We start from the raw sequence: 13,712 nt of genomic DNA on the forward strand, positions 1-13,712 counted from the left end.
ATATTTTATTGATTTTTTACAGAGAGGAAGGGAGAGGGATAGAGAGTTAGAAACATCGATGAGAGAGAAACATCCATCAGCTGCCTCCTGCACACTCCCTACTGGGGATGTGCCCGCAACCCAGGTACATGCCCGTGACCGGAATTGAACCTGGGACCCTTCAGTCCGCAGGCCGACGCTCTATCCACTGAGCCAAACCGGTCAGGGCTCCAGTGTATTCTTGATGTCAGATTAGGTATTCTTCAGTTCTGACTGGCTCTTATTCAGAGTTTCTTTCATTTTCACGTTGATGTAGTTCTCATGAAGTTCATTGTAGTTAGTGAGTTGTTTGAGCATCCCTGTAACCATTATTTTGAACTCTGTGTCTGAAAAATATGGAACACTTCACAAACTTACATGTCATCCTCGCACATGTTAATCTTCTCTGTATCACTCCCATGTTAGTATATGTGATGCTGAAGCGAGCACCCGTGTACAGTTTTGATAACAATCGTTTGACTGTTTCTACCTGATGCCGTCATTCTTAAAAAATGTGGAACATGCAGTCAGTTACCTGCATCTTTCCCCGGAGCTAGAGATTTCATATTATAGAGCAAACATATGGGAGCATGCCCGGCTGGCGTGGCTCAGTGACTGAGCGTCGACCTATGAACTAGGAGGTCATGGTTCAATTCCTGATCACAGCACACTCCTGGGTTATGAGCTCCATCCCCAGGAGGCAACCGCTCAATGATTCTCTCTCATCACGGATGCTTCTATGGCTCCCTCTCACTTCCTCTCTGAAATCAATAATAAAAATATATTTAAAAAAACATATGGGAACACAACCTCTGATGACTAGACTAAACCTCTGTATGCTTCCAGAAACCCTCATCCCACCAAGCCTGTCCTCACAGGGTGGAATATTTTACTCAACTGACAAGCCATTTGAGTCTTGCCCAGGGGTCCTCAAACTTTTTAAACAGGGGGCCAGTTCACTGTCCCTCAGACCGTTGGAGGGCCAGACTATAGTTTAAAAAAAAACTATGAACAAATTCCTATGCACACTGCACATATCTTATTTTGAAGTAAAAAAACAAACTGGGAACAAATACAATATTTGTATTTGCATGTGGCCCGCGGGCCGTAGTTTGAGGACCCCTGGTCTTGCCATTGAAGAAGTGGTAAACCCATCCCCCCCCCCCAACTACTAAAGTTTCTTCCTGGCTCTGTGCTTTAATTGCTTTGAGTAGCTGATTTCAATCCTGCTGTGATGGGGAAATGATTCAATTCTTCGAAGTCCCAATCCAGTGAGGTACCAGATGAAGTCAGTGCTCTAAAGACATCAATCTCCTTCTACGTCTTCAGCCCCTTGTCTGGAAGCCTTTTTGTGATACTCTCCCTGGCCCAGTCCCTGTTCTATGCTTCCCTAGCAACCTGCACACACATCTCTCCTAGCTTATCCTACATTGTGGTCAAGTATATACAGTCTGTTCTTCCCACCGGGCTGTGGGTAGACTCGGAGATATGCCGCCCAATCCCCTTCAAGGAAGGGCCTGCTGCCCCAGCTGTGGGAAGTGTGGTCAGCCCCTTCAGGGCCTGCTTCCGCCGCAGACAGCCCCTGGCCCTGGGTTGTGTCTCTCCCTTAGTAACTCAATCAACTGATTGAATGGGACATTGAGTCCCCGCCAGCTCAGCCCCATTTAGGATCACTGGGATGAAGAATTCTTGCTCCGGAGCTCCTTGCTGGGTTGGGGAGACTCTGTTGGACTTGCATTGCAGTGCAGTTCCTCTCTCTGCCCAATTCTGCTCCCCGCCGCCGGCAATTCCCTTCAAGATGTTGATCCCTGAAGCCCTCATGTACCCCAAACTCCATCTCACCATGTGCTTTGGGAGAATCCTGTCTAGGACACAGACTAGGCCTTTGTATTCGTGAATCGTAGCAACTTGCCACAGTCGATACCCAATCCATTCTGGTTGAACTCAGCAGTTTACTCTGGGTTTTGAAAATACAGATTTATTCTTGGTTTTCTTTCTCCCTTTCGGAGAGAACCATATGATGAAAATCATAGTGCAGACTTTTAACACTGTTAAACGTACCACCAATAAAAAAGTAATAAAGTGTTGCTGACATATCTTTAAAGAGATTGTTCAGCCAAGATAATCTTTATATGTTATCTGTATACATTTTTAACATGAAAGCATCAGTGTTTTCATACTGTACCAGACTTTGCCCTTCTCTTTAGAGACTGTAAAAGCGCTACCTTTGCTGAAGCCGTGGGAAAATGTTTATTTGTTGGTAGAAATAAAGGCGATCCCTGAAGTGCTGTTTAATATGGAGAATGCTGTGTGGATTTTTCGTTATAGGTTTTCCTTAGAATAGATTTTTTGTTTGTTTTTGAACAAGATGCTTTAGAAGAGAAATTAGGTTGGGGCTGGGGGACTGAAGGAAGCAATGAAGAGAAGAAATAAACAAATTGCTAGCAAGGTCAAGAGGCTGCAGGTGACGTCACAGCTGTTAAATCAGTTCCTACTGCCATCAGGATCAGAAATAAAATTGGAAGAAACACAAGAAGAAAATCAAACAAGTGCCCAACAACATGCCCCACTACTATCCTCCTGAATGCTCCTCCTCCCGCCAATCCACAAAAAGTTACTCTCTAATAATCTAACACCCTGCCAAGTACTGCGGCTTTGATTTCCAATGAACAGGCACTCAACTCATTGAAATGCGATGGGTTTTGCAGCTCAAAAGATGCCAGAACTGAGGGACGGGGTATTCAAGTACAGAGGATGAGAAGGGGCAAACTGGGGTGAGACAGTTTTTAAGAACACAAGAGGACCTTTTCTAGAAGTTGTCTATTTTAAAAAAGTAAGTTTTGCCTAGCTGGTTTGGCTCAGTGGGTGAAGCATCGGCCTGCGGACCGAAGGGTCCCAGGTTCGATTCCCGTCAAGGGTGCATGCCTGGGTTGCGGGCTCGGTCCAATGTGCAGGAGGCAGCCAATCAATGATTCCCTCTCATCATTGATGTTTCTTTCTTTCTTTCTTTCTTTTTTTTTTGTGAGGGCATGTGCTGGGGGGTGGGAGCGGCCAGGGAGAGGTCAATGGGGGGAAAAGGAGACATATGTAATACTTGAAATAATAAAGAATTTAAATTTAAAAAAAGCAAGGATCCACAAGCAAAACTACTTTACCCACAAAGGTTATCATCTAAAATTGAAGGAGAAATAAAGAGCTTCTGAGACAAGTGCCCATCAATAGCTGAGTGGATAAAAAAGCAATGAAATTTTACTATTTGCAACAGCATGGATGGACCTAGAGGTAATTATACGAAGTGAAATAAGTCAGTCAGAGAAAGGCAAATACCATATAATTTTAGCTATATGTGGAGCCTAAAAAACGATGTAAATGAACAAACAAAATAGAAAAAGTCTCATAGATACGGAGAAACTGGTGGTTGCCAGAGAAGAGAGGGGTTGGAGGACTGGGTGAAAAAGTGAATGGATTGAGAAGTACAGATTGATAGTTACAAAATAGTCATGAGGATAGAAAGTACAGCATTGGAAATATAGTCAATAATGCTGTTTTGACTACATATAATGTCAGTTGGGTATTGGAAACACTTTGTAAAATATCTGAGTGTCTAACCAGTGTACACCTGAAACTAATAGAAAATAATATTGACTGTTTTTTCAAGCTGTACTTGAAAAAAAATTTTAACTAAAGAAAAAATATGTTGAAGGGGAAATGTTGGGTTCAAATCTTTAATATAAGGTGATTTTTGCTAAAATTGAAAGAGAATATCCCAATAGAAAATAGGTACAGCTTCAGATAATTGACATACACATACAAATAAATGAAAATCTATGGTCATTTAACATTTTAAAAGATATCCAGAAATTCAAATAAAAACAATGAGATATTTTCTTTCACCTTTTGCTAGAGTAAAGATGAAGATGATTCATAGCATTTGCTGTTGGCGAGTGTAGAAATTGGTGCAATCTTTCTAGAAGGCAATATAGTATCTTGTATTAACGTTTTATATAGGTATATTCTTTTTTTATTTTTGTATTTTTGAGTTTTATTTGGCTCTTTTTAAAAAATTTTGTTTTATTGCTTAAAGTATTACAAAGAGTATTACATATGTCTCCTCCCCCCTCCCCTTGACATTCCCCCGGCATCCCCCACCCCCTCATCATTGATCTTTCTATCTCTCTCTTCCTCTCCCTTTCTCTCTGAAATCAATAAGAATATATTTTTTAAAAAAGTAAGTTTACCAGTTTGTAAAATAGTCATGCTGTCCTGGAAAGTTTGTTTAAACTAAATTTTATATTTTTCAAATCCTCAGCAGGTGTTTATTCAAAACAATGTTTCAGTCAAAACTATGGAGACAATAAAAAGAGAAGTGGTTGGGGGTAGGGTGGAAGGAAAGAATGAATAGAGGGAGCACAGGGGATGTTCAAGGTGGTGACACTGTTCTGTGTGATACTGTCATGGTGGATACGTGACATGATGCATTTGGCAAAACCATAGAATGTACAGCACCAAGCACAAGCCCTAGTGCAAACCATGCACTTTAGTAAGCAATAAGGTATCAATATTGGTTTGACAATTATAACAAACTAGAGGCCCAGTGCACGAATTCATGCACCGGTGGGGTTCCTAGGCCTGGCCTATGCCCTCTCACAATCTGGGACTCCTCGGGGGATGTTGGAGGCCAGTCAGTCCCTGAAGGCCAGGTGAGGGACCCCACCAGTACACAAATACGTGCATGGGGCCTCTAGTATGCATATAAGATCTTTGGTTAATCTCTTCCCACCTGCCCCCTTCTCCCTTCCCTCTGAGATTCATCAGTCTGTTCCACGTTTCCATGCCTGTGGTTTCCGCTCCTGCGTTGAGCATCTCCCCCTTGGTGGTCAGTGTGCATCATAGCTAACAGCCGGTCAGCCGGTCGCTTAGGCTTTTATATATATATATCATACCAATGCCAAATGTTAATAATAGGGAAAACTGGTGGGGGAGGGAAGGAAGGGAGGGGTATATAGGAACTCTTTGTACTTTATGCATGATTTTCCCTTTAAACCTACAACTTCTCTTAACCTTAAAATTTATTACAGTAGTCCCCTCCCCTTGTCCTTGGGGTGTACATTCCAAAAACCCTAGTGGATTTCTGACATTGAAGATAGTACCAAACCCTATATATGCTATGTTTTTTCCAGAACACACATAGCTAGGATAAAGTTTAATTTATGAATAGACACACTAAGAGGTTAACAATAATAACTCATAAAAAATAGACAATTATAACAACAAACATGAGTGTGGTCTCGCTGGTCACTGAGACAGCTACTAAATGACTGATAGGCAGGTGGGACAGAGCAGGGCAAAGGGAATATTCACGTCCCAGGTGGGACAGAGCAGGGCAGCCAGAGACTTCCTCACGTTACTCAGAACAGTACATAATTTAAAACTTACGAAGTGTTCATTTCTGGAATTTTCCATTTAATATTTTCGGACTTTGGTTGACCACAGGTAACTGAAATTGCAGAAATCAAAAGCACAGATGGGGGGGGACTACTGCAATTAAAAAAAAGATTAGTGATTATGATAATGATTGCTAAAATTGAGAGAAACAGGTTTGATTTGTGTCGGCTGAGAACACCTCTTATATACTTCTGCTGGTAGCAGCCCCTCTCTTCCCACCCTGGTAAGTGGGTAAATGGCTCAGGCCTGACCATGTTTCCTTGGCCACGGGAATTAGTCCAGAGTGTCTGAGTCAAAGCCAGATGCCTCGGGGACCTTCCTGGAAGAAAGCTCCCTTTCATCAGCTACAGCCTTGGGCTCTGACACCTGAAGAATGTCTCCCAGAATGAAACAGAAAGAAGCAGGAATGCTGGGTAGAAAGAAGTGTCCAAAGTCCCCGAATTAGCTACCCAAGGCCAGCTTACCCATGTTCTTTGTTTGGTCTCATGACCCAGCACACGCCCTTTTCTGCTCAAGCTTGTTTGAGTTAAGTTTCTGTCCACCGTAACCAAGAGGAAAACAAAATTGTTGATTTTCCCATCTTGAGCAAGTACCCGTGTAGGCAGGGCTTACTCTGCGCCAGGCGCCTGCTGCATTGCATCTCAGGTGATTTTCACAGGAAATGTGTGAGGTGGTTGCTCTGTATGTGTGATGAAATGGGGGCTCCCCCAAATTAGGTAACTTGCTCAACACTGCACACGAATAAGAGGCAGGGTTTGAACCCAAGTCTGACTCTATCCAAAGCCCGAGCTCATAGCCCGTGTGCAAAATGTGTGCAACATACCTTTGCTGCCACTTGAGGCGCAGCTGAGTCTACCCCGGGCCACACCTATTAGGATCATTTTGGAAAACACAAGCTTCATTCTCAATCTGGATTCAAACTTCTGCTCTAATATTATTAGGTTAAACCACGTGAAATTGCTGGTATTTGACCATTTTAGGAATGCAATTTCCTATAGTTCAACCTAGTAGCCATGTGGCCTCGCGTGCGTTGCCTAAACTTTTAAGACACCCAGTTTCTTGGCCTATTAAATGGTGATGTAGCCTAAGCAGACCCCGAGGTAAACATTTGGTCCACAGGCTCTGAGATGGAGATTGGGATGCAATTGTTTCATTTGGGAGGGTTTTGCGGGAAGCCCAGTGAGGACTGCGGAAGGTGAGACAGGGAAAGGAGAAACCAAAGCGGGGTGCGTGATGAGCAAGTCACTGCTGCAGGCCAGGACCCATCCTGCCGGGGAGCTTCTGAGAGACAGTAGAACACACCTTGAAAATGTGCCCCTGAGCGCCGGAAGCTGGCGTCTTTATCTACTGACTCCTGTCACTCACTGCCCGGGGCGTTTCCTGGCCCTTCCTGCCCCCACTTCATGCGGGTGGAGTGGGCTCCTGCACCTAGAGCCGGTATGCGGGAAGGAGGGCATGGAGGAGGCATCTGGGTGGGTCATGGGATAGGAATAGAATTTGTGTAGGGAAGCATGGGATGTGGTTGGAGAGTCTGTAAGGAGGATTCTCCGAAAGGCCGTGGTCCTCTGGGGGGGACCTTGCCAAAGGTGGTAGCCCCTACCTTGACTTTTCCAACAAGTCCGATCCCCCTGGTGTTTTGTTAGAATCTCTATGTTTAGTCTTTAGACCTGACCTTGTAGAAGCATGTGCTTTCTCAAGGATACTTACCCTGCTGATTGTGTCTAGAGCAGTGGTTCTCAACCTTCTGGCCCTTTAAATACAGTTCCTCATGTTGTGACCCAACCAGAAAGTTATTTTCGGTGCTACTTCATAACTGTTATGTTGCTACTGTGATGAATCGTCATGTAAATATCTGATATGCAGGATGGTCTTAGGCAATCCCTGTGAAAGGGTCGTTCGACCGCCAAAGGGGTCGCGACCCACAGGTTGAGAACTGCTGGTTTAGAGGTTAATTTGAGTTCAAGCTGTTGTGACAATAAAAGCCTAACGAGGCAGGTGAATGGGGCTGTTTTGGCTTCTCTAGCCAAGCAGCCCCTTAGCCTCTCTTTCACAGAAACGTGTGTCAGAGCAATCCGTCCGCCACTCGGGGTCTGCCAGTCAGTCCAGGCAGGGTTTGGACAGTGACTGCTATCGAGGGTGTTACCACCCACTTTGTGGAATTTTCGGTAAGGATGACATATATGTGACATAAAGTTGCCAAAAGAGCCAATGAATTTACCTGCTATTTGCAGGGTAAGGGCCAGATTAAATGAAACCACCCTGTGATGTCTCACAGATTTGGAAACTCGGGTGTTTGATTTCTAGGCATTTGATCTGCCTAAACGAGGATACCTGTGTTGTAACTATCCAACCTCCTCATCGCTGGACACATATGGGGTCACAGCGAACATGCTGTTTTAGAACTGGTACTTTCTCTCAATATGTCTTGGACTTCTCTGTCATCCTATAAGGATACTAGAGGCCCGGTGAATGAAATTCATGCACGGGGGGTGGGTCCCTCAGCCTGACCTGCACCCTCTCCAATCTGGGAGCGCTCAGGGGAGCCCTCTCCAATCCGGGAGCCCTGATGGCTTAGGCCCACTCCCTGTGGTTCTCTGCTCTCTGTGGGGCCTGGCCGCTCCGTGCCCGCTGCCCAGAGGCTCTCCGCGGGCCAGAGGATCTCCACGGCCGGGGCAGGATGCTTGCTCATCACCGTGGTGACAACGCAAGCATTCCACCCTGGCCACTGTGCGCATGCATGTGCTACCCAGAGGCCCTCCCCCCAGGACTGGGAGACTCCGGCGGGGCTGAGGGGACTGGGTGCCGCCATCTTGTGGCTATGGGCGCCGCTATCTTTGTGACAGAGTGATGGTTAATTTGATATTACCCTTTTATTAGATAAATTCCTCATTCTTTTTAATCCCTTCGTTGTGTGGATTTACTATAATTTGCTTAGCCTTTATTATGTTGATGGATAGCTGACTTATTATCCAGGGTTTCACTATTACAAAGACAGCTGCAGTGGCCATCTATGTGCATGTTGCTGTGCCCTTCCCCAAGTCTGTCTGTGAGGTAAAATTCCTGCTGGTGTAGTTGTTGTCACACAATAGGTGCCTTTGAAATATTGATAAATATTGACAAGTTGGTCTCTGGGAAGCTTGCTCCTCTGCACACATTCACTGACAGTGTGCACATCGCCACTTCCTCCCGCCCTCGGCCATTCCGCTTGGTGGTTTCAGATGCTGTCTTGGGAGGTGAGCACATTTGGAAACAGTTTCAAAACTGCGTGATGAGCTTTTGCTTCCCTGAAATAACAGTCATAATAATAACGGATGGAGCAAATCATGTGTTGGTTCATTCAGCCAACGTGTTTCAGGAGCTACCATGTGACAGCACCGTGCAAAGGGCTGGGGACGAGAGGTCAGCACTGACACGGGGAAGGATTTACAAATGCAATTGTAGCCACTCCTGCGGTGGGGAGCTGCAGCGACCACGACAGAAGCCAGCACTTGCTAATGGTGCCCTGGCCAGAGCCCTTCGCTCTGGCCGCTTCCCAGCACACCCACACCGGCCTGAAGGTTTTCTCTGGCCTCAGAGCCTGCTTTACCATCCAGGCAGCAGCCCAGAAGTGCCGAGAAACGAATGCTCCCTGGGGAGTATTGCTCAGCCAATAAATGACAGGAACTGGTGTCTAAATACTGTAGCTCCTGGCCTCTTGGGTAGAATAACTCGGAAGTGTGTGTGCTCCATTGGCTCCCAGCGGACCTGAGTGCAAATCCCCCACCGTGCAAATAGACAGCTTTGTCTCTTTTCTCTTCCCTCTTCTACTTCTCCACCCTGCTACTGGGTGTTTCCTTCATCGTCCAAACAAACTACTTATACTCCAGTCTCAGGGTCTGCTTTGGGGGGAGCCCAAATTAAGGCCTATAGTTGACCCACATTTTACTTTGATGACTTGCCCTGCAATAAGAAGTACTCCTGCCCTAGCTGGTGTGGCTCAGTGGATAGAGCGTCAGCCTGCGGACTGAAGGGTCTCGGGCTTGATTCCAGTCAAGGGCACATGCCCGGGTTACAGGCTCCATCCCCAGTAGGGGGTGTGCAGGAGGCAGCTGATCCATGATTCTCTCCCATCATTGATGTTTCTCCCTCTCTCCCTCTCCCTTCCTCTCTGAAATCAATAAAAATATATTTTAAAAAAGAATTACTCCTATATGTAGCTTTCATAATCGCTGCAATTTACAATCTGAAAAGCAAGGGTCAGCAGGGTTGAGTAAAGTCTTAAGTCTTGACTTTCAAAATATTTCTCACATTCAGAGAGCTCACAAGCAGTAGAAATTTTAGTATCAAATGATTGAAGGAAACTTTATTTTATTTTTTAATATATTTTATTGATTTTTCACAGAGAGGAAGGGAGAGGGATAGAGAGTTAGAAACATCAATGATGCCCTAGCCTGTTTGGCTCAGTGGATAGAGCGTCGGCCTGTGGAATGAAGGGTCCCAGGTTCGATTCCGGCCAAGGGCACATACCTGGGTTGCGGGCTCGACACCCAGTAGGGGGTGTGCAGGAGGCAGCCAATTGATGGTTCTCTTTCATCATTGATGTTTCTATCTCTCCCTCTTCCTTCCTCTGTGAAATCAATAAAGAAATATATATATAAAAAAAGAAACATCGATGAGAGAGAAACATTGATCAGCTGCCTCCTGCACACCTCCCACTGGTGATGTGCCTGCAACCCAGGTACATGCCCTTGACCGGGATCGAACCTGGGACCCTTCATTCCGCAGGCCGATGCTCTATTCCGGAAGATGAGGCCCAGAAATCAGGATTTTAAAAAGATTCCCAGGTGATTCTCATGTGCAGCCAAGGTTGGGAACCACTGCTCTATCCATTCTATCCACTGAGCCAAACCAGTTAGGGCTGAAGGAAACTTTTAAGCAACACTCACAATGCTATTTATTCTCCCATAGTTCAAAATCCTCCTCTGAAGCATAGAGGTTGTTTTTCTTATTTGGATGTTGAGTTTTCTCCCTCTGGGTTCCTAGATGTGACAGATGCATGCACCCTTTGTCCTCTGGGATTTTTAAATGTGCAACAATTGGCACACATAACCTCCACTTTGAAATCTTTACAGCTCTCTCTGGTTCTTTTGCCTAATGTTGCCCAAGCAATGTGAGCGCAAATATTTAGGGTTCATTTGGATTTTCCAAACTTAAACCCATGAAATAAGCAGTCAGTGACCAAACTGAAAAGATGTCTTTGTCCGCAGTGGATTGATTAAACATGGAATTCCATAAAGCGACTACTGTCCTGTGAACTGCGAGGCTACAATACATCGAGTTCATTCACTTCAACAAAACTTTGCAGGTGCCATTATATGTCATGACTGTCAGATCTAGCGTAGTGGCACTTTCTGCAGCAACATAATTTCATCTTAGAGCTGGAATGGAAGTTCAAGGTTTTCTTTCAGGTGTTAATTCTCAGGGGTGTGAGGGAGAGGAAGGGACAAAAATAAAGGACACTTTTCAGAAACCAAGTTTTTAAGAAACACTGTGAGTGAAAAGGATGTAGACAATTTCAGGGGCGAACTGAGACCTGTTGTCATAGCCCCTCCAGGGGAATTTTTAATTTTCAAATAAAAAAAGAAAGACGTTTTCAGGGAAATGCTGGCGGAGTGTACTCTGGAGGAGACTGCCCACCTAATAAAGCCAAGAACTACCGATGGGCTGTGAGGGCCCACTGGGTGAGCAGTTCTGGTGCAGAACAGAACGGCAGGGTTATGAGGAGTGCAAAGGCATAGCACTCTCTGCTGTCAGCCTGGGCATAGGGCATAAGGCACCTACATTTAAATCCCACCATTTCTTGGCTCTGAAATGAGGCAATGATACCTTTAAGGACAGAGCAGATAGTGTAATAAATGAGGCAAGCCCCCCAATTTTGGGGTCCCGGTAGAACACAAAACACACCCGGAGCCAGACAGCAAGGCAAACATCTTTCCTTCTATGTAGAAGGGTGCACACACATGGTCTGGAGCACAGGCACACTGAGCAGGTGGTCTGCTCGGCTTTATAATCCCTGACCCACGTGACGTGTCCCTCACTGTTGATTGGAGCTCAGGCGCACAGTCTTTCCCGATTGGCTAATTCAAGGAGAGGGGTTGGCCTTGGCTGTTTCAAGATGGCGGCCCCCAGGGAGCTGCAAGTCATGCGGCTGCCAAGTGACGCAGTCCAGAATGGCAGCTGTCTAAGCTATTCTTTGACAGAAAGGTGACTTGTTCTTCTCACAAGTGGAGAAAGGAAAGCATCCTGTCTGACCTCTGGGCCTGCTCCTTTTCTGCTGTTAGTTTCTCCCCCATTTGGCCCTCCCCTGTGATGGCAAATCCCACCAGAGGGCCTCAAAGAGATTGCTCTCTGGAGAAGTTCTGTGTGCAAATCCCGGAAGCCTTGAATGTTGAAGGTTTGAGAATAAACTTGGTTTTCTCGGCACTAGACAGGCCCAGGTGGGGGCAAGATGACTCATATCCACATCCCTTCTCTGTCTCGTGTTCTGCCATGAAGTCAGTGTCAGCCTTCACACCCGATTCAGCTCCCAAGATTCGGAGTTGCTTTAGGAGAACAAATGAGTATGGACTATGTTCTAGTTAAAAGCATAAAGATATCAAGAAAATTAGAAGTTTCAAGATAGTAAACTGAATCTACTTTACCTGCCTGGCATGAACCAAGAGTAGTAACTTCTTTCATTCAAGTGATTTTCCCATGTTTCCAGCCTTAGTTCCATAAGACTCCTTACACTGCTTCATTGTTCATTGACTGCCTAAATGTTCTTGTTGTGCCTTATACTTCTCTTAGTGGCTTCTACTCACTATTATTTTTTCTGTGCTTTCGTTTTTGGGCTTAATAGACAGAGATGTAAATTTAAATACTCCTCAAACATAGACAAATATATCTGTAGGATATATTCTTCAAGGTAGAATTGTAAAGTTCAAGGTGTAGGCTTTTGTAATTGCAAAGTTAGTCCAATGTGCTGGTCTCATATTCTCTTTTGAGCATCACCAGTGTGTTTGAATCACACTTGCACATTTGATTGTTTTAGACTCACCTGCCACACCGAAGGGCTCCCTTATATCAGTAACTCTAGTCTTCTTTTTGTCAAGCACACATCACACAAAGCGTTTTGTTGTCTTGGCTATACTTCTTACATGCCTTGTGACATTGGGCAAATTACTCATGTAGTTGGTGCCTAGTTTTTCTCATCTAAAAAACAGGAAAGCTACTATCTTAAAGGTTTTGTGAAAATGGAAAGAGATACTGTGTGAGAAGCACTGGTATTGTCCTGAAACACAGCAGGCATCCTGTAGTTGAAGGTTCCTTACCTTCGTTGACTTATTCCTATTTTGGTTTCCTTATTATTATTATTTTTATAGATGGGCATAAGGTTTCTGAGAGTGTGAAATTCTAAACTATGTGGAAATGTTTTATAAACTATATTTCATAGAATGCTAAGATGATCCTCAATGACTCATACCCTCATATAATCTTCTCCCCTTGAGCATGGGAGGGACCTATACATATGATTAGATACCATTCCCATGATTATTTATGTTATACTAGTGGCCTGGTGCACAGATTCGTGCACATTGAAAGGAAATTAATTAGAAGAAATATTTTAATATCACTATTCGCCCTTTCTCTATGATGGAAGTGTCAGAGATGAAAGAAAGTTAGTAAAATGTATATGAAAATAATATATAAATCAATTAATAAATAAACAATAACAACATGATATAACAATAACAAAGACATGATATAAAAACAACATTGATTAAACTTATTCTAATATCTCCCTGTATACCACATTAAGAGTAAGAACACTTTCAGAGTGCTTGACTAATTTCCCTTGTGATGAAGTATTTACAACTTTAACTTTAACGTCACACGCTCTTCGAACTTGAGAGAAAGTAACATATAACTGACCATGTCCGAAAACAGGTTCAGGTAGGAATATTCCTACTCTGTCTAGAATTTGTCCTTGTGATTTATTAATTGTCATCGAAAATGCTGGCATCACAGCAAACTGTCTGAGAATTAATTTAAATGGGAGGCCAATGTTAGACAGGGACAAATATCATGCGCGAGTCAATGTTTATTTTTAAATTGCCAGTGCATGTCGGATGTACCGGCTGGCTGGTTGGCCGGTAGGCCAGATGGACGGTTGGTCACTTAGCCTTTTATATATAGAGATTATTTATTCTAAGTAAGATGAGCAGCTAGTA

At 44.3% G+C, this 13,712-nt stretch overlaps 1 pseudogene; it reads right to left on the reverse strand.

Annotated features, from left to right (window-relative positions):
* Positions 1 to 368: 368 nt before the first annotated feature.
* On the reverse strand, positions 369 to 468 carry LOC111826410 (annotated as a pseudogene).
* Positions 469 to 13,712: the final 13,244 nt, after the last annotated feature.

The sequence above is a fragment of the Myotis lucifugus genome, unplaced genomic scaffold (assembly GCF_000147115.1).
Source record: "Myotis lucifugus unplaced genomic scaffold, Myoluc2.0 scaffold_76, whole genome shotgun sequence".
NCBI lineage: Eukaryota > Metazoa > Chordata > Mammalia > Chiroptera > Vespertilionidae > Myotis > Myotis lucifugus.